Source organism: Zonotrichia leucophrys, chromosome 2 (assembly GCF_028769735.1).
Source record: "Zonotrichia leucophrys gambelii isolate GWCS_2022_RI chromosome 2, RI_Zleu_2.0, whole genome shotgun sequence".
Taxonomy (NCBI): domain Eukaryota; kingdom Metazoa; phylum Chordata; class Aves; order Passeriformes; family Passerellidae; genus Zonotrichia; species Zonotrichia leucophrys.
The window spans coordinates 94,106,191-94,130,167 of record NC_088171.1 but is presented as its reverse complement, the minus strand read 5'-3'; the positions used below and the strand labels follow the sequence as shown (position 1 = coordinate 94,130,167).

General features: G+C 45.2%; 1 protein-coding gene across 2 annotated transcripts in view; it reads right to left on the bottom strand.

Annotated features, from left to right (window-relative positions):
• Nucleotides 1-21,757, bottom strand: part of ZNF516 (zinc finger protein 516) — a 102,752-nt gene extending 80,995 nt beyond the window's left edge. For both annotated transcript variants that reach the window (XM_064705733.1, XM_064705734.1), the window contains exon 1: nt 21,627-21,757. The gene's annotated coding sequence lies outside the window, so the exon portion shown is untranslated. The remainder of the gene's footprint in view (nt 1-21,626) is intronic.
• Nucleotides 21,758-23,977: the final 2,220 nt, after the last annotated feature.

The following is a 23,977-nucleotide window of genomic DNA, read 5'->3' as shown; positions in this document are numbered from 1 at the left end:
CTCAATCACTGATTTCCTAACATTACACACCCATAACCGAAAGCTGGATCAATAGGCATCTGATAATCACCAAACATGAAGTGCCCCTTTACAGTATTGATCAGCAGCTTTTCCTACACGTGCAGCAGTTCGAGGCAGTAACAGGCACTTGGCAGTATCAACACTGCGCTGACAGAAAGAGAAACTGGCTGGCACTCGTGCAACATCGTGTCAGTAGATACCACGTCCATCAAACGCTGACAGTTTGGCAGATCAGACGCTCTCTGCCATAATGTCATAATGACTTCAATTTACTTCTCCGCAGCACCCAAAGGCTGCGATTTTATGAGCTATCCAAGTCTCTTCTCTTCAAGAACGAGACTCTCTTGCTTTTGCAGCCTTGACAGCTTCATATATTTCCTTAAAGTTTCCTAGTAGGCAGAACCAGAACAGTAAGAAACACAAAGCTGTTAACTGAGCCCCTCATTATTTATACAAATAACTAAAGTTTTATTTAGCAATCAGAATTTCACTCTCAGAATTCAAATAGCGGCAAGTTTTAATTACTGAAAAACAAACGGAATCAGAAAAAGGAAACCCCTATAAAACCCACTAGGACTTTCTCAAGCCCAAGGTCAACAGGGCTGCCTTCACTCCTAAGTGAAGAGCAAGATGCCAGTGTTCAGCATTCAGGAATGTGTTTCCATGCACCACGAGGAGGCAACAACTGTTTCAATCAATAGGCACAGAGACAAAGCCTAGTGCTCGCTTCTGTCCACTGTGGATGGCAGAAAGCCTTGGCAGCAACGCGTGTTCAGGCACCAGTGGGAGAAAGCACACATCAGTGCATGAGGTCACCAGGACACCCCCAGCAACCAGGAGATACTGAGGTATTTCCTCACAGTTACTCGGATGCTGCAACAGGGGCAATGACTGTGTCAGTCATCAGGTGAACTGAAACTGCTGTTTGAGTTTTGGCACAAAAATGTTACACCTTCCTTAATCTGCACTGGCACTTCTAATTGAACAGGTACTTTTATTTTCTCTGCCTTTCTACCTCCCAGCTCCCCAGGGTCTCCTCTGCCAGCCAAGACAATGACTTAAACATTTTAAATCGTCTTGAAAAGCACAATTTGAATATTTTCCTTTAAAACTTAACAAGTCAAACAAAAAAATGCAGTAAAACCATTCTCTTGTAAGAACAGAGAGACTCAGAATTGAGAAATCAAACCTGGGTTTCTGCATGCAATTTCTGTTTGCCACAGGAAACATTTTGCTCTTGTAAAACACAGACAGCTAAACCTACACTTCTGGTAAAATGTAGATAGAAAACCTACCCACCTGAAAGAGAAGACAGGGGCGAGGAGGCAGACTTTCCACCAGAAGACTTCAAAGCACTCCTCTACTCAAACCAAAATGTCTCAACGATGCCATGGAGGTAAGCCAACACCTCCAGGCTATATCCCTGCCCTCCTGTCTCCACCTCTTCCACCCCTACCCCTCCACCAGGGCTCTGCCCTCCACTGCACAGCCACTATCACAAAACTAAACACCATGACACAAGAGACAGGAGCTCCTTCTTACAGCATTCAGCTGCTCAAGAAGTCCGGTGCATTGGCCTTGAAAGAAGAAGAGACCCACACAGCACAAGGCAGAACTTCCACGTTGTTAAATCTACATAAAGCAACAACACCTTTACTGCAATTTGCACCGCTGTAGTGGTTACACCCTATGTGCAGGGGGAAAAAATAGCTTGATCTTACTTTCAAATTTATTTAAAAGAAAAATAAACCAACTTTTCATTCACAGTAACAAAAACAATGCTAAAGAAAAGTTTATATAAGCTACCTCACTTACACCACAACAAGTGATTGTTGTATAAATACAGAGTAATTGCATCTTAAGCCCCCTGCTTTAAGAGACAGATCTCATTAATCTGAAGTAGGATGCAAACTCTGTTTGTTATGCTGTGCAACCACTCCAGATTATTAGACCTGTAAGATCAGGTATTGTATGACCTAGCTCAAACATGCAGATGCCTGCTACACTGCAGGATGTTACCTGTCAGTAACTACAGGAAGAGTAACTAAGCACAGGACAATCAAATCTGACTGCACCCTGGTGACTGCATCCCCTTGGTCTTACCACACTTCAGCACACTTGCCAATTGCTACATCCCAACCAAATCCCTTCCTCCTCACCCTGGCAAAGTTACACAGGACATCTAGTGTGTTAATCTAGGTTTCTCAGCAGACCTGGTTTTTACCTATGTCAGTGTCAAAACCACCAAAAAAAATCCAAACAAAAAAAAAAAAAGGCACATGGATGAAATCCAAAAAGAAACCCAAAGAACCACACCTCTCAATATTGAATCAGGCACTCCATAACAAACCTTTCCTCTGAAGGAAAGGGTAAGGCTGAGGAACCCACTCAGGCCAGTATTTCTTATTAAGGCCACCTCTCCACAAGCAGTAACAATGAAGGGTAATCTCTGTCCCCAGGTTCATACACTGATGTGCTTAAAATAATTTTAAAAATAAATTAAAAACATTAAAAACCAAAAAAACGTTTTTACCCAAAACCTTTTACATTTGCAATGCCACGTCCTTGATCTGGATTGTTCTAAATCCAATGTTTCATATCAAAACTAATGAACTCCTCCCAAATGTATCAAATGTTGATATACATTTTTGTTAAATTCATGCAATTTTAATGAGGAAGAGTTAGAGTTTGGTTTTTTTCAAAGAAGATTAAGTAATTCTCGCTGACTTCTTTGCCTTGCAACCTTTCAACCACACACGAGAGTTGTCTTTGCACTGACACCTGCAGTGACTCCCTCTAAGCACATATGCAAGCAGGCAGTGTCAAAACATGCTTCCTAAAGTGATGGCTGAGAGAAGTTTTTGGCCAGAAGACATCCATATAGGAGCTGCAACATGAAAACTTGCAGAGGGGAGCGGATACGTGCTCCCCTGCTCAACCGCCCCAGCTGTCACAACAGGGCATGTGGAGCAACCGGGCAACAAGATCTCACCTATGCCATGTCAGCACTGCATTTATTAAGCTGTTTTCCATTTATGCAAGTTGGTATTTTAGCCTTCCTAAACCTTCTTTCATATTCTTCTCACTGCTTAGAGAAAAATCCACAGGAACAACCGTTCCTGGCTTCTCCTTCTGTTTCTGAGTTTGCACCTGTGGCTCTGCCATCCTTCAGGTACCTGGGCAGGAGCATCAGCTGGGGCCAGAGCCCTCGACCTGCAGCAGGGCTATCCTGCACACTGATATTGCATCATATGCCCAACGAGGCTTTTTAATCATCCTGATGATGACAGCTTCCCTTAGGGTAACTTCAATGGGCTGCCTCAGTCCTCTCTGACTGAGCATAAATCACAGCTGACTTGGGAAGAGTACCAAGCTCCTTCAATGCCTTGAAAAACACAGCCAGTGGGGAGCTGTAAAGGATGAAGACACTTTATAGATCTAAAAACTACCTCTGAGCATCAAATGCTAAATCTAGTGCTCAGGGGCACTGTGGATCTCTGACACTTCCAGGAGGACACTGAATGCATTAACTTGTGGATGGATTACAGGCATTACTGATACATAAACAGAGTGGTTTCATGCAGCAGACAAACTGTTTCTCCTGCCATTTAACATAAACTACCTGCTTTTACATCCTAATTAGGAACACTTCAAAAAGAAGCACTGATAGCAAAGCAATTATTTGAGCTCCAAAATTAGGCAATAATGAATCATTGTCTCTGAAACTAAACCCGACATTGTACAGACTGACCCACACGATCAAATCTTTGCAGTCAGTTCAATAGACTTCCAAGTGGCCACCAGCCTCCGCCTACAGGGATCAGCTTGCCAGACCAAGGAGGAGTGTTAAATTACAAGCTTTGTACTCATGGCAAGCATGTTGATTAAGTAAGTAAATAAATAAAGATCCATTTTATTAATGGCAGCATAGCAGCCCCATGCAAAAAGTTCAAAATCTCTTCTCATTCTGAGCTCACTCTAATATTAGCTTAAAAAAGTATCAAATCATCAGCATCTTTTAATGTTTAACCAAACAGCTACACTCGTCCCTGGTTAAACTCTGCCACACTGGAAAAGAACCAGAGATTAATTTAATTGAATGAATTTGGCTTTTAACCTTGACAATAAAATTTACTAGTATAAAAGCTTAAATCCCAACTGGCACTGGTAAGGATGCCTTAGGGTACACTCTGCTTCTTGCCAACACCACATATCCACCTATAAAGTTTTAAAATAAATCTCTGACTTTTGTTTCCACATGTACAGGCATATACTATGCTTATACTACAAACAATCAACACTGACTTGCAAGGGTTAATAACGTGATGCTTGCTAATATATAAACTCCAAACTAGCAAACCAGAGATAAACCTCCTTCTGCAAAACTGGAAGTAGGAGAAGGAAAAAAAAAAACCTGCTCTTTACCAAGACAAAAGAAGCAGAAATACTGAATGACAACAGGATTCTGAAGTCACTCTATTGAACTCTACTGTTATCTTTGCCATTAAGTTCATCATACACTTACTATTATTTGAGCAAGCATCTTTTTTAACAATACTTAGCTAGGTGTCTTCTGTCATACTTGAGAAACTACAGGAAACAATCTCAATTTCTACAGCCATCATGATGACAATATTGCCTTTATTTTCCCATTAACCAGCAAGGCATGTACCATTTTCTGTTAACAGCTGACCTGTTGTTTAAACAAATACATTCAGAGCATGCAGGTCTGTGTCCTATATAAACAGAGAACCAAATCAGCCCGGCCTACACCTCTGAACTCTCCACATCAGTGGGTGGAGATGGCAAAGACTTGAGGAGAATCCAGCCCACAGTGTCACAACGGAGGCAGGAGGACAGAAGCACATCACGTTGCACTGCCATAGACACAAAATGTTCCACATCACTATGTGCAGCCAAGGAGGCACTCGTACCTACAGGGCCGCAGGTAATTCTGTTTGCTTGATTTAAACACCATCAACAGCACACATGAAACCAACAACTCCTTTTTTTTTCCCAAATCCTGGCCAGGTAACACCAACACCCTTTACTTCCCCTTTTTGGGTGTTTTTCTTTGTACACGTGTGTGTATATGCCCAAGCCTAGTTTGGGCAATGCCAAACTTAGGGTAACTGAATCATACCATCACCCTCTAGGGCCAGGCTGGGCCACCATTGCTAACACTGGCAAACTCCTACTCACAAGAAAGCGCCTCTCAAGTCAGCGAGGCTCCTCAGATGAGTAAGAAGTGCTCACTGATGTCAGTGAAGATTACCCAGTGAGGGCTTTGAAGTTGCTATTTTGCAGTGGGGGGTGTGTGTGTGCACATGCACAGGAGCAGACATGACTCCCTAAAAGCCATGAATTCATCATCAACCTACAAGGCAGTATGGCTTACAGTCAGAAAGTGAGATAATGACCCTATGCCATGACCTCAAGGTAGAAATAAACTGGGCGTAGGCAGCACCTACCGATACCAGGATTAACATGACTCAGGGAATACGGGGCTGAAATAAAGCATTCAAAAGGCACAAAACAGATGCCATAAGCACATCTCCTTCTGCCAGCCCAGTTCCCTGTCATCCTGGTCTTTCTTTGCCACAACACATATTCAGCACACCTAATACCAGGCTCTAGTCTAAACATATGCTGATGCAAATTTAAACTAATGTGACCAAAGTAGCTGGACAAACACCACCAAAATGCACAGTAACTGAACAAGGTTTAGCCTCTGGGGTCAAGTTGATGGAATGTCCTAAAGTGATGGATTATGCACTATTTTCTGACCACTGTCTAGAAGAAATTACAATGCCATTTACATGTGCAGAGGATATGGCAGCACTTCACTTCCAGTTGCTGTGCTCGGGAAATACACCAAAGTAAGCTTCTTATCTGTGGATATTTACTATGCCACACAGCTCTTACTAACAGGCTCAATTACCAAAACCAGAAAGTTGCTGTTGCTGCTTGCAAAAGGAAAGTATCTTTGCAATGAAAGATAATTCCATACTCAATACTCTTTTTCTCAGGGAAGAGAGCTGTACTCACATGAGTATACCCATGCTATATGGCATGCTAAACCTTTTCCTCCTTGGTCACTGATCTCTTATGTGACTTTTCCCTACTGTCCTTTTGTAATGGACACAAAGAGAGAGGGCTAATGAACCATCTTAATATTTTTCAGGTAGCTGACAGGTTACGTTCTGGAATGACCCAGGGACCCTGGCATTGACCACATTTCTAGGCACCTATGGTGTCATACAGAACTACAGCCCCAAGGTGCAGCTTTCCTGCAAGCCTGGGACAGGAAACCAGCTGAGTTTTTTTTTCTGCACAGAAACCAGGTGAGTCTGGAGGAGAGCAGAGGACATTTCTAACCCATCACCACACAGGCAGCCTTCAGCACCAGGAAGACTGTAGCCAAATTTTTGCCTTGCATTATGCATACACATTCAAATGCCAGATGAGGATCAAGCACCAAAGTTGGCTTTCCCCCACTGTAGTAAAATGCACAGTAAATTCAATTCTAATAACTTATTATTGTGAAGAGGACTGTGATAATTAACAGACATTTATTAGCATTTAATTTGACAGCAGATATGCTTTGGAGAACTTTAATGACCCCTTAATGGATCCATACAACCACATGTACACAGAGGAGATACAATCAAGTTCTGGAACTTATTCTTACTGTGTGTTTGTACACATCCCAGAACAGCAGCAATAGATCATCATTGCTACTGGGTGCCACCATATGACAACAGCTTATAATTATACTCTCTTGATAAATCATAATCTTCTGTAAGCCTAAACCGCTGACTCTGTGTCAGATAAAAACAGATGCCTGCTGTGTTCCCACGCACCTTTACCTGACCATCATGTTGTGGTTTGATGTAGAGGATGATTGTTACCATAAGGAACTGATCAGAGCTACAGAAGCAAAAGGGAACTGCTGCAAGTCCTCATTTTATCTCCTTTATAATGTTAAAAACATAAAGCTACTACTTCTTTTTAAGAGAGTAGAAACATTATACCCAGCACATTCTTTGCAAAAGTCATCAGAGTTAAGGCTGTAGCAGTAAAAGTCACGTCTAGAAAATGTGCTTTCAGGACAGATTCATGAGAGTATTCACAGAAAAGACAGAGGATGAACAACAGACTTCCCAAGTGCTTTTTTCTTCCATGGCTATTTTTGCTGACATGCATCTTTTACAAACCCAGCTATTCCGAACAAATTCTATTCATTAATAGCAATTTCTTTTTTCAGGAAGTTTGCTACCAGTGCTAAAAATCAATCAGTCTTAGGTGGCTGTTTGCATTGTGCCAGACACCCTCCCAACCCTTCTGTGCCAACAGCCTGGTTTCTCAGCATAGCTCAATCCTTCTCACGGGCCCCTTGCAACACCTGGATCACTCCTATTTTCATTCTGAACACAAACCTGCTCCACTTCATATTCCTCCTCCAAAAACTCTCATGCTCAGCATGCCACATCCACCCACTCATCCCAAGTCTCTGCCACCTTCAAGTTTTGAGTGCTGACACCAGCTCAAGTTCAGACGTGCCCAACAGCCAGGAAAAAGGGACTGCAGAGCAAAGTACACCTGGGGGACAAGAGACAGGAAAGGAGCCTACAATAATCAGTGATTTGTGCAGTGGAACCAAGCCTTAAGTGCCTTCAAGAAACCACACTGAAGAAAAACTCAGTTACCTCACACACATGCAAACACATGTGCTCAGCCAACCTCCTCTTCTTCTGTTTAACATCTCTCTATAACCATCACCACTCTAATTTCTCCCAGGGCTCCTTGTGATGAAACAGGACTGCACAAGCCAGGCACCAGACAGAACACCAGGCATCTCCCATATCCTGCTCCTACATAGCTCTGCACACACCCCATCTCATTCTGGTGCTCCTGCAGGATGGCAGAGACCACCCAGCAGACCAGTGCCACAGGAAATAAAGCAAATCTCAGTCAGACCCCATTAACACATCCCAGACAGCAACATCCAGCAACACTCTACAGGGACATGATGACCAGGGGAGCTCTGGCCACCACCGCAACCTCAGCACTCATGAAGAAAAGCATCACCAAAGGGCAATCATTCTTTAACTACCTTAATGCAGATAACTACAGATTCCTGCCGTGGTGATTTCTGATGAAAGACAGGCACCCACCTACAGAAACTCAGCATTCCTAGGTACAGGGGAAAGTAGTTCTCCACCTTCAACAGTCTTCCTGGACACCCACAGCTCCTCCAAACACCCATTTCCTCCTCCTTTTTTCTGTATGATCTTGTTACAGTCTTTTTACCTTTAAGGCTGTGTTCAGCTCAACACACCCTATTTTCTTCTCCTCCAGCTTTTGCTGTGCCTGCTGCTTGCACCAGCTCTTCATCACTTCTGTGCAAAGAGACCGGCACTGATGCCAGACGTGAAACGGCTGAGAGATCTTTACAAGTGAACCAGCTCACACTGGCATAGCTCCGCTGATGCCCAACACAAGGTGTAATTACCTCACTTGTGGGTGGAATTACACAAGGAGTAATTCTGGTTACCTGGTCTTCAATAAACTTCACAGAGCTGCTGTAAGATTCCACAAGAACTGAGTTATGATATGCAAAATCCATTAGACCCTAACAGCATGGGAGGAAAACAGGGAGGACTGTGTGGTAAGCATTTTTATTATTCATCTGCAAAATTATTCTCCTACATTCACATACTGCTATACCTACATATATATTTTCTTTTTAAATTATGATTCAAATTCAAAACTTCATTTTGCATATTAGAATGAGAAACTGAGGCTTTCGCCCTTCAAAGACTGTTGTCTTCTTTAAAGTGTAAAATACAATGGATAAAGCAGAAAAACTGTGTGTATAAGAAAACAAAAATCTGTCTCATGTCTAGCATCTTCTTAGCTGACAGACTCTCAACTCTCATCATCTTGTCCTTTTTCTTACATGTTGAAGAGAGTTTAGTTTAAGAGAGTGTTCTTCTTCCACGGGGATCACAGATGACAGACTGTACCAAGTGATGAGGTTTTTTCCTGTTCAGAGGAAGGACCAACTCAGAGGGCAGCATTCCCAATCCCACTGAGCCAGCAGGACAGCTTTAGGCTCCCTACGCACTCCAGAGTAACCTGCGCCAATGTGCAAACTGAACTGCAGGAGAAAATTCTTAAGCCAAACTTCAGACAAATTTCTTGACTTTGTCACTGCTCTGGGCTGCTGATCCTTCATCAAGTCTATTATGCTCTCTCTGCCATCTTCCAGGAGCACAAAAGTCACAGGAGAGCCACGTTAAGCAGGTAACTATCTGTCTTTCTCTCCAGTCTGGTGATACAAGTCTTGATCCTTGGATATCAGTCTTAAAATCTGCAGGAAGCTTGGACAAGCCTTATGCAAGGACAGAAGAAAATCTAGTTTTTAGAAGGGTAAGGAATTACTTGATCTCTTACATCTCAAGGTCCCCATTTCCTTCCCTTTTGCCGGCCTGCCAGATCAGCCAGTCCCCAGAGGATTCTTTTTAAGCTTGTATCTTCCACTCCTCTAACCAAGTCAGCATTTCTCTTCTTGAACTTCTTGTTCTCTCCCTTATCTTCTGTCAGAGCCAAGGACACAAAAACAATTACGGGTCTCTCCACCAATCTTGTGCAGTGCTCCACATCTAGCTAAAATTTGCAGAAATGTTTACCTGCTATTTCATTGCATTTGACTTAGCAAGTATTGAAAAGCCAAATAAATGTCACTATGTTATCTCAAGCTGTACATCAGGACAAGGTAGCAAAGAGCACTGAAGTCACAGCATCTCCTGAACCAGACAGAAGAAGATAAGAGTAATGTCTAAATGGTTCCATTATGAGTGCCATCTTTTTATCCCTCAGAGGGGATGCCCTGGTTTGCAACTTTATCCCTAGCTGAGAGGTGTATGTGTGATCTGCAATAAACAGGTGGCAGTTAAAGGTTTCTGTTATGCAGAGGTACACACAGTTTGTCTGCAGGTTAGATAGAACAGGACACACAAAAGCCATCAGTCTATTGCACAGACTGCACATCATAAACATTGTTGTAAGAAAAGCCCTGGGTTCTGCACTGAAACAGGGAACACAACAGTAGGCAATTGAGCAGCAGGCATTTAAAATTTTCTTAGTGGCCTGCAGATTACTGTTTTGTACCATTTTGCAAACTTTTAACAATCAAAACCATACAACACCCAGGCTCCTTAGACATCTACTTCAGGATATAAAAATCTGAGGGGAAAGGCTGCCCACAAGCTAGAAACCACTTTTGAGCTCCAGACACCCTCTTTCCAAGTGCATGAAACTTTGAAGCAAAATATTATCAATCCTTGCCTTTTGCACTGCTTACTTTTGTGATGGCAACCTATAATCCCTAATCAACCTAGAAAATAAATGACCGATAAACCAATCTGCTTGTAACCCCATTAACAGATTCTGGCTTCAGTATCAACAGGGTAATTTGCTAAGACTATTTTTAATCCCAACTGCTAAACCATTAATCCCACAATTTCCACATAGTATTTCCACCACACCCCAAATTTACTCAAGGTTACCAATAATTTTGCAACTCATTAAAAAGCAGATAAATAAATAAATAACATTTGCAAATATACACCTCCTGGCACGGGAGAACTGACAGACTCCGATTACTTGGTTGATCCCGTTAAAGCCATTACTTTCTAATTGGAAAGAGTCATTCAGAAGCAAAGCTGTGTGTCTGGCATGTCACTTGACACCTGGTATGTACTGCTCGTGATAAGATGAACTCTCCAATATGCTTGCCACAACGAAAAGAAGTGGGTTATTTCATCACACCACTGATAGTCACAGCTCTCTACTAAAATCTGTTCTTATTTAATGGGACCAAGGTTACCAACATAAATTGTCATGTTTTCTCAAACTGGCATTAAAATATTCCCCAACTATCATTATTAATGTCAATATAAATTATGCATTGAAGATCACAGCATTCATTACTGAGGTAAAATTTATCTGGAGGGAAAGAAAAAAAAAAGAGACAAACAGAGCAAATCTAATTAAGTAAGTATTTATAGATTTCATACAGCTTTTCTCTTTAGTGATGAAAACACTCCTTTAAAAAAGGTCTTAAAATAGGGATTCACAGAGCCATCAAAAACAGTACCAAGAAAGCATTGTGTTAATCAGCTAAAGGTACAGTTATACACAGGATGTTGCAAAGGGACTGATGTGAAAATACACAAACTTGGTATTTTATCCGAGGATGTACAACGTGCTAGCACAACAATCTGGAAGACAGACCCTTGGTTTCACATAAGCAGCTACAAACAGGAGGAAAAGCTGTATTTAGTGTTGGAAGGGTGGTGTTTAATGCTCCTTTCAACTTCTATAAATTACAGTGTCAGCCATTCATAATCGGTATACATTAGTATTCAAACACCACGCTGAAAGTAGAAGCTTAGCAGTTTTTCGGTACACTTACAGACTCTTCATACAAACACATGAATAACCTTGTTGAAATATTTTTGAGTCCCAAGGTTAAAAGAAATTACTTTAAGAGACAGATGGTGAGCAACTGGTACCTCAGTGAGGAGTGCCACCGACTTCTGAAAGTTCTCACGCAACGCACCGTATGGGGCTAACCCCTATTTACTGCACACTTCAGGACTTTGCAGGAGAGCCTCAGCTCCTGAAACTCCCAAGATGTGCACAGACAGGATGGCACAGGGGAAAGAAAGCCTAAAAATACAACTCCCAGGGAAATCCAAATCCAAAGGGAAAATAACATATCTTATTTCCCTAACTGCATAGTTTAAGTCAGTCCTTAAGCTGCCTGATTCATAGTTTTATCATACTTGTGGTTGCCAATACTGCTCCCAGCTCACCAATGCAGGTGCCTCACAGTCTGCCACAAAGGAAGCCAGAATGCATCCATTAAAACACACAACTAAGCAGCCCCTGTGTGAAGACTGGTGGACAAAGGGGGGGAGAGAGAGACTTTGCAAGCACATACCCAACCATCAAAAGAGGAGCTCTAGTTTCAGCCAGCAGAGACTGTACCACCTCGCCCCGCAATCCTTTACAACACACCGTGTCACTGGCTATTGTTCAAAACTCTTCCCGCAAACCATTTCAACATTCAGAGAATGACTATTTCTTAAGGAAATTATTTCAGAAGGGGAAAATATTGCTTACTCATGAACCTGGTATCATTTCAGCAATGAGGCAAAACAGCTACAGACAATTACATTGCACAACCCTAAATGCATCTTTTATTGTACTAGATTTCAGAAAAAGAACATTCTGAAACACTGAAATAAATCAGAGAATAAATGTGACTTGTTGTCAGCTAATACAATATGGGTTAAATGCTACCATATGGTGAGTGCACACACGTTACCCTTTTAAAAACAAAGAACATGGCTAATTTCATTCCCAAATCTATTTTTAAATAAGGAAACGTGACCATTTTAAAATTAGGCTACAATTGTGCCTAGAACACCTCAATTTCTACCAGCTTCTCTCCCTCTTTCTTTAGTGAAAACTAACACCACTTCCCTGCTCACCATCTTCTTAAAAAAGACAAGGAAAAATTACTATTCAGTCAGCTTTATCCCCATAATAAGCCAACACAAGCATTTCTATGCAGTGTAAAAATAGTGACGAGGCAACTCACCGTTCTTCCTTTATTATACCTGCCGGAAAAGCAAAGCGTGCGTGTGTGTCTGTGTGTGCGTGTGTGTGTGCAGTACATTGAAACTCACTGACACATGATCCGCTTTTCAGCAAGCACTCACAACACGACCTGCCCGACAGAGCTCTCGTTTTCCCTGCACCCCCCAGCATGGACTGAGACATACAGTTTCAGTACACTCCCAACCAAAAAAGAACAAAAAAAAAAAAAAAAGACCAAAAAAAAAAAAAAGAACCAAAGGAAACACGTATGAAATACACACAGGGTAGCTGAAGTGGATACTGTTGGTTTGAAAATTGTCTGTCTAGGCGCTGTGCTATTTGTTTTTATCATTATACTATAAATGAAACATGCCAGGAGTCTAAAAATAGCTACAAATTGTAATTACATAGCTTTGTAGTTTTTATTTTACTTTGAAAAGAAGATTAAAAGCTAGATCATTTTAGAAACCGGCCTTATAGATTTAGGGAGCCACAAAATTCTTCTACTTTGCAATTTGAAGTACATTGCTGGAAAGCATTTCCTTTGGGACATAAATACGACAGCCCAACATGGAGAAGCAAGCTCCCAACACCACACAGTGAGGTGGCAAGAAAGAAAAGGGAGAAGAGCAGACAAAGGAAAAAGTAATTTCGTAGAGATTCTAAGAGTACCCTGATTATGGATGTAATACTATAAGCTTTAATTAGGTGCTAAGTGCTGTGTGCTAAATTCATCCCCACATCCAGGGCTCTAAATTCAGAGCCACCCTACTATAGTTACCTTGGGTTTACCACAACAGTACAACAGTAATGCCAGGCCTACAGCTTCTGCAACAGCCCATAATGAAATGTGGATTTTGTTGAACAAGTGTTAAGCAACACAATATCCTGCTGATAAAAATTTAATTCTTTTCCACAAGCAATCACTTAAATGAAAGATTAGCAAAAATGAATTTTAAATAGTCCTCAGAAGGTAAGCAGTCTTGAATCCACAGAAAAGAGCCTCAGTTCTTACATTACTTGAAACAGTTTAGAGACGAGTCCTCAGCAGCCCCTATCCCAGCATCCCTGCCATGGACACCCATGTGCAGGGTCAGCTCACAACTTGGGGGTGGTAAATAAACAACTTATCTTAGAGCAGGTATGTGCCACTGCTATGAGACCTGCTAGAACAAATAAACAATTTGGTAGCAACTTGAGAGATGCAAGTTCTGTCCATCTGCACACGAATTTAATCTCGGAACACACGCTCAATGCCCCACGTTCCTCTGCACAAGCGCTGCTGCAGTTTCAGGAACGCAAGGAGAAACTGCTAACACCAAGTGTGCAACAACAGTGATGGGCCTCTGCAGATAACCAAGATGTAAACAACATCAAAAAATGAACAACCAGCGTTGAGTAATCATCACACCAAAAAAAAGAGAGCTCGTTAGCTTCAAATGGCAAAGCAGGTTCAGCAGATCAAGAGACTAAGCATTTGCTGACTAACAGTTAGGTAATGAAAGTAAACATTTGTAATGAAGTCATCATCCTAATGAAAGCCTAAGTGGCAGCGTTAACTACCTGGACCATAATCCACTCGCAAGTTTTAACGCGGGCTCACTAACATAACATTTACTAGAATCATTCCTGCTGGAAAAGACGAGGAAGTTCCACTTAATTTTAACATTAGTGACAGAAGTGACGACCAGGAAATATTGCTATCTGTTAAGTCATTCTAACTCCCAAGTACTCTACAGTTTCTGTGCAGTTACAGTGGGTAACCAAAAAACAGAATTTTGCCTTCAGTGTCTGAGTCAGAACAGCTTTATCCTAGCACTGAAGTGTATAAATATTTGCAGCACGTAAGATGTCTGCTTTGAAAAAGCAACATTGCACCAAGTTTCAAATATTTATATTGCAGATATCTAATCAAATAAATGTGACTTTTTTTTTTCCTGGGTTTTTTGGTTTTTTTGGTTTTTTTTTTTTTTGGCCAAGCTTTGATTAGGTATCTGGATTAAGCTTATGGCTAGAGGAAAAAAAAAAAAAATGACCATAACAAGTTTTAGTTGATTAACTGCCAATATAATTAAGGATTTCAGATATGCATATAGAAACTGTAATTCAACCCAGAATCACCCTCATGCAAATCCCAGTAGTCAATGGGAGTGGAAAGGGTGCTTATTATGGGTCAGCAGTGAATTGACAAGCAACAAGTCAATTTTTAGGATGGTTGGACATGCTCTTATCCAACTAAAGAACATCACATGGTTGTGAAAAACAGCAGTATGTCCATTTCTCCTTTCCGTGCAGAAATCCAATGCCCATTCAGTCTCAAAAGGTATGTATCTACAAATTCATACTTGTGTCTCAAAAACTCTAACAGGCACTTTTCTTGTGAAATTTGCAAGCTTGGACAAGTTGCTTCCTGCAAAATGCAATCACTTTGCATTTCAGCTTTCTATTCTGATGACTTTATGAAACCTTATAGCCAAACCCAGATTTCCAGTTTAAGCACACATATACAGCTTTTGCACTGGATCATTCTGCATACTGCATGTAATCCCAAAGAAGTCCTGGAAGTTTTTGGCACAAATTGAAGTCTTCACAGAAGTTAGACCTTACAAAGCTGGCAGGTTTTGGATCTTACTAAATAATAGATACCTTTCATTAGATGGGACCTCAGAACAAAACTCATCAGATCTCAATCACAGAGAACTACAGATAGGTAACTATAGATAACTACAAATATAGACAACTATAGACAGATAATATTTATTGGTAATTATAACTATATATATATATATATATATATATATAAGGCAATAGTTAGAGGTAACTAAAGGTAACTGCTGAAGTCACCTGCTCACAAAGACCCTAGCAAAATAATCCAAATAAACAGACTGCCCAAAGATCTCAAAAGTTGGTGAGTACACCATTTCTATGAGGATACTCTTCCAGGCTGCCCCCTCTGGTGTAAGCACCCACAGCAGGGTGCATTTTAAAAGTTATGCATTTTTCAGTCAACTGAAGCCAAGAGCCCAGCTTCTGAAGGTGATCTGTAAGATGTTAGGACATAAACATCCTCCTTTGCTAAAATGACGATCAATTCAACAGGCAGAGATCCAGAACAATGGCCCAATCATTTCCAACCCCTTCCATGAACGTTTCTGTACTGATAATTGCTATTATTAAATCTTGGTGACAGCATGATACTATGACCAATTATAAAATCATACAATGAACCTATTTTTTAAAGTAAATACATTAGTCACTGCCAAAGGAAAACTTCAATCTACAAAATGTTGCTCCATTCTAGGCAGATAGAGTTATTGAGGACACTTGCAAGTAACAGTAGGTAGATTTCACCCTAGTGATGTACACTCTCTTCTGTGAGGCACAGAGAAATAGTAGCTCCCATTCATGGAGGGACTAATACATAGTTTGTCTGGTACAGGAGTTTAGAAGGTCGTGCTAAGCTTAGACAGGTGCTGTGCTAACAAAGACCACTCCTCTCTTCAAACATATTTTAGGTCATTCCTTCGGACAATGTTATTTTCACTGATGCTTTATTTTTTCTCTCTTTTCTGTAAGCGTTATCTTTGCATATTAATCTAACAGTTTAGAGGGTCTATAATGCCCTATTGTTCACACAGACTGCACAGTACTTATCACTAACTAGATGTCACTTCAACACCACTCAGCTTCATAGGAACTAAAGGCTTGAAAACAAACCCCAGGCAAGAATTTCTAGAGATAGCTAAAAACCACTTTACACCAGGAGCTAGTAAAGGTGTGCTTGTGCCAGTAACACAAAGCCCCACAGAAATGACTTTATTATACAGAGTTCACTCAAGATGGCTATGGCAGCTGCTCTTGTGAAACTGAAGACGTCTCCTGGAATATCTGCACCTCGATGCTAATTACACCACAGGTACTCCTATGCAACTTCAGCTTCCAGTTTCAACAGAGGAAAGCTCCAAAAACCACTGCGCTCACCCTGGTGGGACAAGGCTGGGGCGCACAGAGTAGCAGATGACCAAGCTGATGATGGTGCATTTGCTGCGACAGAAGTGAAAGACACTTTGGCAGAGAAGCAGCAACATTCACTGACAGACAACTCCTCCGGCCAGCTGCCACGGAAAAACTACTGGAGCAAAACTTCCAACATACTCCCCCACCGAGATGAAACTTTTGCTCTCATTAGCAACGCCCCTCCCAGGCACTGCTCCCCCCTGAAACAGCCAACACCTCTCACAACGCCGTTATTTTCAACCCACTGGCAGCAGCCACCCAGGGGGAAACACATGGGGACCTCACTGGAGAAGCCCAGCCTGCACTACTTCCCACACCTGCCCACAGGACACTGCCACAAACACGGGGACACACACACACCTGTGTCAGTGAAGCATTCCCCCACCCCGCAGCCACGCCAGCCTCATTCTGCCGTGCACACACATCCCCAGCAGCACCTACAGGCACACACATCTGGATCCCATGCAGCAACGCAACATACCCCATCCCTGCCCTGCCCCTGTGTGCACACACTCCTATCCACCTGCTGCAACACCTTCCTGCCCTGCACGCACCTGCCTGCCACGCAGCACCCAGCTCCCCAGCATGCACACTATACACCTGTACACCTGGTACAGCCCAGCATGTACACTACACACCTGTACAACCCAGCATGCACACTGACACACCTGTACACCTGTACACCCCAGCATATACACTACACACCTGTACACCCCAGCATGCACACTGACACACCTGTACAGCCCAGCATGTACACTACACACCTGTACAACCCAGCATGCACACTGACACACCTGTACACCCCAGCATGCACACTGACACACCTGTACAGCCCAGCATGCACACTGACACACCTGTACAGCCCAGCATGTACACTACACACCTGTACACCCCAGCATGCATACTGACACACCTGTACACCTGTACAGCCCAGCATGTACACTACACACCTGTACACCCCAGCATGCACGCCTACACAACCCAGCATGCACACCTACACACCTGCACATCCCAGCATGCACACCTGTACACCCCAGCATATACACTACACACCTGTACACCCCAGCATGTACACTACATACCTGTACACCCCAGCATGCACACCTGTACACCTGCACACCCCAGCATGCATACCTGTACACCTGTACACCCCAGCATATACACTACACACCTGTACACCCCAGCATGCACACTGACACACCTGTACAGCCCAGCATGTACACTACACACCTGTACAACCCAGCATGCACACTGACACACCTGTACACCCCAGCATATACACTACACACCTGTACAGCCCAGCATGCACACTGACACACCTGTACAGCCCAGCATGTACACTACACACCTGTACACCCCAGCATGCATACTGACACACCTGTACACCTGTACAGCCCAGCATGTACACTACACACCTGTACACCCCAGCATGCACGCCTACACAACCCAGCATGCACACCTACACACCTGCACATCCCAGCATGCACACCTGTACACCCCAGCATATACACTACACACCTGTACACCCCAGCATGTACACTACATACCTGTACACCCCAGCATGCACACCTGTACACCTGCACACCCCAGCATGCACACCTGTACACCTGCACACCTGTACACCCCAGGATGCACACCTACACACCTGTACACCCCAGCATGCACACCTACACACCTGTACACCCCAGTATGTACACCTACACAACCCAGTATGTACACCTACACACCTGTACACCCCAGCCTGCACACTACACACCTGTATACCCCAGCATGCACACACCAGCAAGCACATCTACACACCTGTACACCCCAGGATGCACACCTACACACCTGTACACCCCAGCATGCACACCTACACACTCCCCCCAGCGCCATCCACACATTCCTTGCAGGGCTCACAGTGGGGGCAGCTGCCACAGGGTCAGCATCCTCCTGCTTGGTCCGGCACACACAGGGCCTTAAAACACCACTGGAAAGAAATGGTCAAAAATCAAGACATACAGCACATCTCACAAAATAAAACTCTCAGCTATCATCCCACAAACACACCATGCCCAGGGATGAGGGTACAAGGGAAAACTGACAGAAGATTTTGAAAAAGACTCCCCCTCCCAAATCAAAATCAACCCATGTTATGCCACACAGGTTTTGCTTAAAATTACGCTTTCTTTTCTTTTTTTTGGGGGGAGGGGGGATGTTGGTGGGGGGAGAAGCCGACGAAATACACGGTTGCCAAGTCGAGTTAATGAAAAACCCTTTGGCTGTTAACTCATTTAGTGCAGCAAGCATGAAATAAAGTCCGTGGCATGGGGCCAAAGCGCAGCGGCCCTTTGCCGGCCGGGCTTCTGGGACCTCGCCCCGGCCGCCCAGGAGCCGGCCCTGAGCACGGCGCCCGCCCAGCCACCACTTTTGGGGAGACACTCTCCAGAAACCGGTGAATCCGCCTCAGAATAATACAAATATTAAAATGAACCCCACAAAAAAAATCCAAATATCGATGGCCCCGCCGGGCCCGACGAGCTTTTTTCATAAGGGCACTTTTGCACCCACTTCCAAAAAGCAGCCGGATCCCAGCGCTGCGGGGGGAACGGCGGGGGGACGGCAGGAACGAGGCCGGGCCCGGGATGCGCTGAGGGGAGGGGAGGGCAGGGCAGGGCAGGGCAGGGCAGCGGGAAGGCGGCGGCACGGCGGCTCCCCGTCCCACCTCGCCGCGCCCCGACACCCCGGGGCCGAGCGGGGCTGGGCCGGGCCGGGCCGGGCCGGGCGGTGGCGGGGGGCGGGCCCGAGCGATAGGGCCGCCCCGGCGAGGCGGGGCCGCCGGCGGGCGGGGGCTCGGCTCGGCGTCCGTCCGGCCCCGTTCCCCAACCCCCCCTTACCGCGGCACCCCCGCGTCCCTCCCCGCCGAGGAAACTTCTCTGCTCGCCGGGAGAGTTCGGCTCCTCAGCCCGGGGAGACGCAGGGTGCGAGCGGGGAGCGCCCGGCGATGGGGAGCGAGGGGAGGAGGAAGAGGAGGAGGCGGCGAGAGAGTTGCGCCTCTCCCCAAAAAGGGACTTTGACCCCGCACCGCTCTCCGGCGGACCGCGAATTACATATTTTTGTCACAGGTCGGATCCTAACGCACGTCGACACAGCGTCTAATTTATGAACTCATCAGCCTAATTTCATTATTTAATCATGCGCCCAGCAATCGTGTTTCCTTAAGAAAGGACTGACCTATTTTTGGCTGGAGATAAACGATCATGTTAACAGATGTTAATCTTGTAATCTGTTTTTCCTGTAAGCACTTCGCATACCCGCGTTTCAGACATTAAAAAAAAAATTTAAATCTTGCCCAAACGACTTGACGTCACGATTCAGTTCTTATTAAAAAAAAAATCTCGCAGTGGTTTCAAAGACATTAAATCTTTTTCACTTTATAAATGCTGATTTGTTCTGCCTCAACTCCCACAGGCTTTTATTTGCATTTCAAATTCCACAGGTTACACCAGTCGCCTTTTCAGAAAATGTACACCCAACAATAAGGCAGCAAATGCGGGGGGGGGGGGGGGGGGGGGGGGGGGGGGGAGGGGAACCCTGCATCTGGATTAAATAAAGAACAGAATTAATGTTTCGAAAATAGTCCGAGCAAAATGATATTTGCACGTCCAGTGCCCGAGCGCCTCCGTATCTATAGGGGTAATGGATAAGCTGTGGGCACACACAATGCGCATTCCCCAGAAGATCCCTGTCTGCTGATGGGAGCTTATTAACGCTCCTAATAAATGGTGCTGACTCCAAACCGACACTTTTCGGCTTAAAACACAGGGTTTGTCTCCAGCAGCTAATTGCAGAGGTTAGCTGGTTTGAGGGGAAAAACAACGGCCGGCTGTCATGCTCCACACGCCTCCCCACACGTACTGCCAGTTTTAGCACCCCACCTTCTTCCCTCATAGCAAAGTTTACCCATCCAAACTTTCCTCAACTTGCCCAAGTGCTTAATTCGCATTAGGATCGCGACTCGGCGCTATGCTAATGATCACCGAAGATAGTAATGGGGGAGGGAGGGAGGGACGAGGAGGAGGAAAGCTTTTAGAGCACAAAATGTCTGGAACTGCATTATTTCTATTCTTCTTTTCTCTCCCTCCCTATCTCTCTCCCCTTCCTTCCCTCCTCTTGACCCCCCCCCCTTTTTTTTTTTTAACATGTACATTAAACTCCCTGCCTCCCTCCCCCACCCCACCCGCATCAAACGGGCTATTTTTCCTCTTCTGGAAATAATCGCTACGGAGACATTGTCCTCCGAGTCCTCCTCGCTGTCTATATGTGAATAATTGTTTTCTCCGCCCGCCCACCCCCAACTTCCTTTGATAAACTGTGTACTTCTCTAACGGGGATCACGCAGCGACCGACTCGCCACGGAACCGAGAGCGACTCGCAAACAAGGGGGGGACACACACGGGCACAGCCCCACATCGGGCATTTCACGCACACGCTGGATCAATATCAGCGAGGCTGGGGGGAGAAAGAGCGGGGAACAACCCACTGTTAATAACTGAAGTGGCTACTCGGGGCTCGACGACCCATCACCCACCTTCTTCAGCCGAAGCTTTTTACTTTAAAGTGCGGCAATTTGTTCTTTGTCTCTTAATGGATTAATATCGCAATCCGCCTCCCCTCACCGCCCCTGACGGAGCGTACAAAGCCAAAAGGCTGCCGGAGCCCGCAGGGCTCCCCCACCCCCCGGCACCACCACTGCAGCAAACCCGACCTCCTCGCGGAACAGCGCAAAGTTACCATTTTGGAGCTGCTCCGATGACCGGGGGGACAGTCCCCGCACCCGGGACGAGGCGCGAAGTTGAGGGCTTTTTCCCCCCAGGGGCACAGCCCGAGGACCCCCCGCCCCCCGGGCCATTCCCCGCCCCGCCGCCCCTCACCTCCTGCGCGGCCGGCGGCGGCAGCGTTCGGGGAAGGGCGCGCCGAGCCGCTCTGAAGGTGAAACCACGCGCCGCATGCGAGCGGCGCCGCGCTGCACATGATCCGCCGAGCGGCTCCACTGGTGCGGGCGGGGGCGGCCCCGCCGGCCCCCGCCGCGCCCCGCGCCCGCGCACCGCCCCCGCCGCGCCCGCGCCCCGCCCGCCCCGCCGCCGCCGCCGCCGCCGCGCGTCCCCCGGCGGCCGCGCTGGTGTGGCCGGTGCCGAGCCCGCACGCACACGGCGGGCACCATTGTCTGCGCGGGGCAAAGTTGGGGCGCGGGTGCCGGCGCCCCCGGGCGCTGCGGGAGAGCGGGAGGAGGAAGGCGGGCGCCGCGTTGTGCGGGCGCGGAGTGGCGCTTCTGCCCACCGCCGGCCCGGTTCCCACGTACCTCCTCCGCTGCGAAAGGTGCGGGCTGGAGTTGCCCCAGATGCATTTCTATGAGAAACTTTATTTTTTTTTATTCCTTCTTTTTTTTTTTTGGGGGCGAATTCCACTGGTAAAATATTTATGGATCTATTGAAATGCGCAGAAACAACAACATTAAAGTCCTCAATCAAGATCAAAGAGGAATACTGTTCAACAGCCACGCTGGGGAAGTTGAAAGCCCTCCGAACAAATCAATCTGCCATATGGCTTTAGAAAGAAAAAAAAAAAAAAATAACCAAAAAGCCCCCCTGGTCCCCCCCTTTCGTATGGCTGAAAAGTTCAATTCTTGTTTTCCTGCCTGTTTGCGAAGCCCTGTTTAATCATGCCAAATCTGTGTGTGCCACAGGCGAGGGGAATGTTTAGTCTATGGCTGGGAAGCCTAATTTAACGCTCGGTACTAGACATCAAGGGTGTGGAGGATGGAGCCTTTTTTTTTTCTTCTTCTTTTTTTTTTTTTCTTTCTTTCTTTGTCTCATAATGTGCGATGACGTACAGTTGACACGGAGCGCTTCTGACGGAGGGACGGTGTTATCCTGACGCCCCGGGCCGGGAGAACCCCGTGGTCCCCGGGCACCACGGCTCTGCGCTCCCCGCCGGAGCCGCCCCCGGCCCCGGCCCGGCCCTTCCTGGGCGCACCGGCCCCGCGCCCTCCCTCCCTCCCTCCGTCTTGCGCTTGGGACTCGAACTGCTCCGGCAACGAGAGGAAAACAAAATTGGGGCGGGGGGAGGCTTTAAATCCTGCCCTTTCCAGTGCTTATTACAAGACCCCTCGGAAGCGGTGGGGGTAGGGGGCAGCGAGCGAGAGAGGAAAGTTGGTAATGAAGGATACACGAATCATAAAATGTAAGCTATGTGTGATTAATGATCTGCACTAATTTGTATAGCAGGCGTGTTAAAGGTCATTGACAATTGTTGCTGCTTTCAGCATGAATGCCTGAGTGGGATGTATTTGGGACAATCAAATTTAATTGTAATTTACAGGAAAAAAAAACCTAGACGTGCATAGCAGCTGGTCAAAATATAGAGAGGACGCACTTTAAAAAATGCATGTTGCCTTTTCTTCAAAAGCAGCTTCATTACATTAATGGGGTGTCTTTAAGTGCCTCAATAGCAAATAACGCATCTGGAATGTCTGGATTTTGTCCCTTATGCATCAGCATCTTTCCTGCACACTTTTTCAATTGCTGGCCAAATTGGGTTCCCAGTTACTCCAGAAGTGCAGCGTTTTGTGGGAATTCCGAGTTCACTGGTGCCAGATTTACCTGTGAGTGGAACAGGGCAGATGTCACTTCTGTTAGCCTGAAGAATCCACCCCAAGCACACGCCTATAACACAAGTGTGTAGATCCTCTAATCACAGTTTATATAGTACTTTAGCATTTCTTTACACAAAGAGTAAGAAATCCATTATAAATCAGCATTCCTGGGCAGTATTTAGAACTACAGTATTAAGCTAACAATTTCCATATGGCGAAAATTGACAAGTCAGAGCAATGAAAGGTGCATGAGACTTCTCAACTCCTCTACCTAAAAATGTGATTTTTATGACCTACTCCTTTTCTCTCGGAGTCTGTACAGATTCTTTTCCTTAGACAGTAAAACATGAGAGTACAGAACACAGTGCTTGCTCTATTACTTGACAGAGTAATGCTTAAAATGCTTAATATTTTCCATCTTTGCTTTCATAGGGCCCAGTCTTACACTCCTTGTTCCCGTAAGAAAATAGGAGGCTACAGGAGTGAAAGGACTGGAGAACCCATCTCAAGCTTAGTACACGAGGGGTATTCCACTTTAATGGAAAGGCAATTAAAAATTCAGAAGATGCAGAGACCTTAAAAACAATCAAGCGGTATATTAATTTCACGGAAAGTCACCAGCAGAGTTCC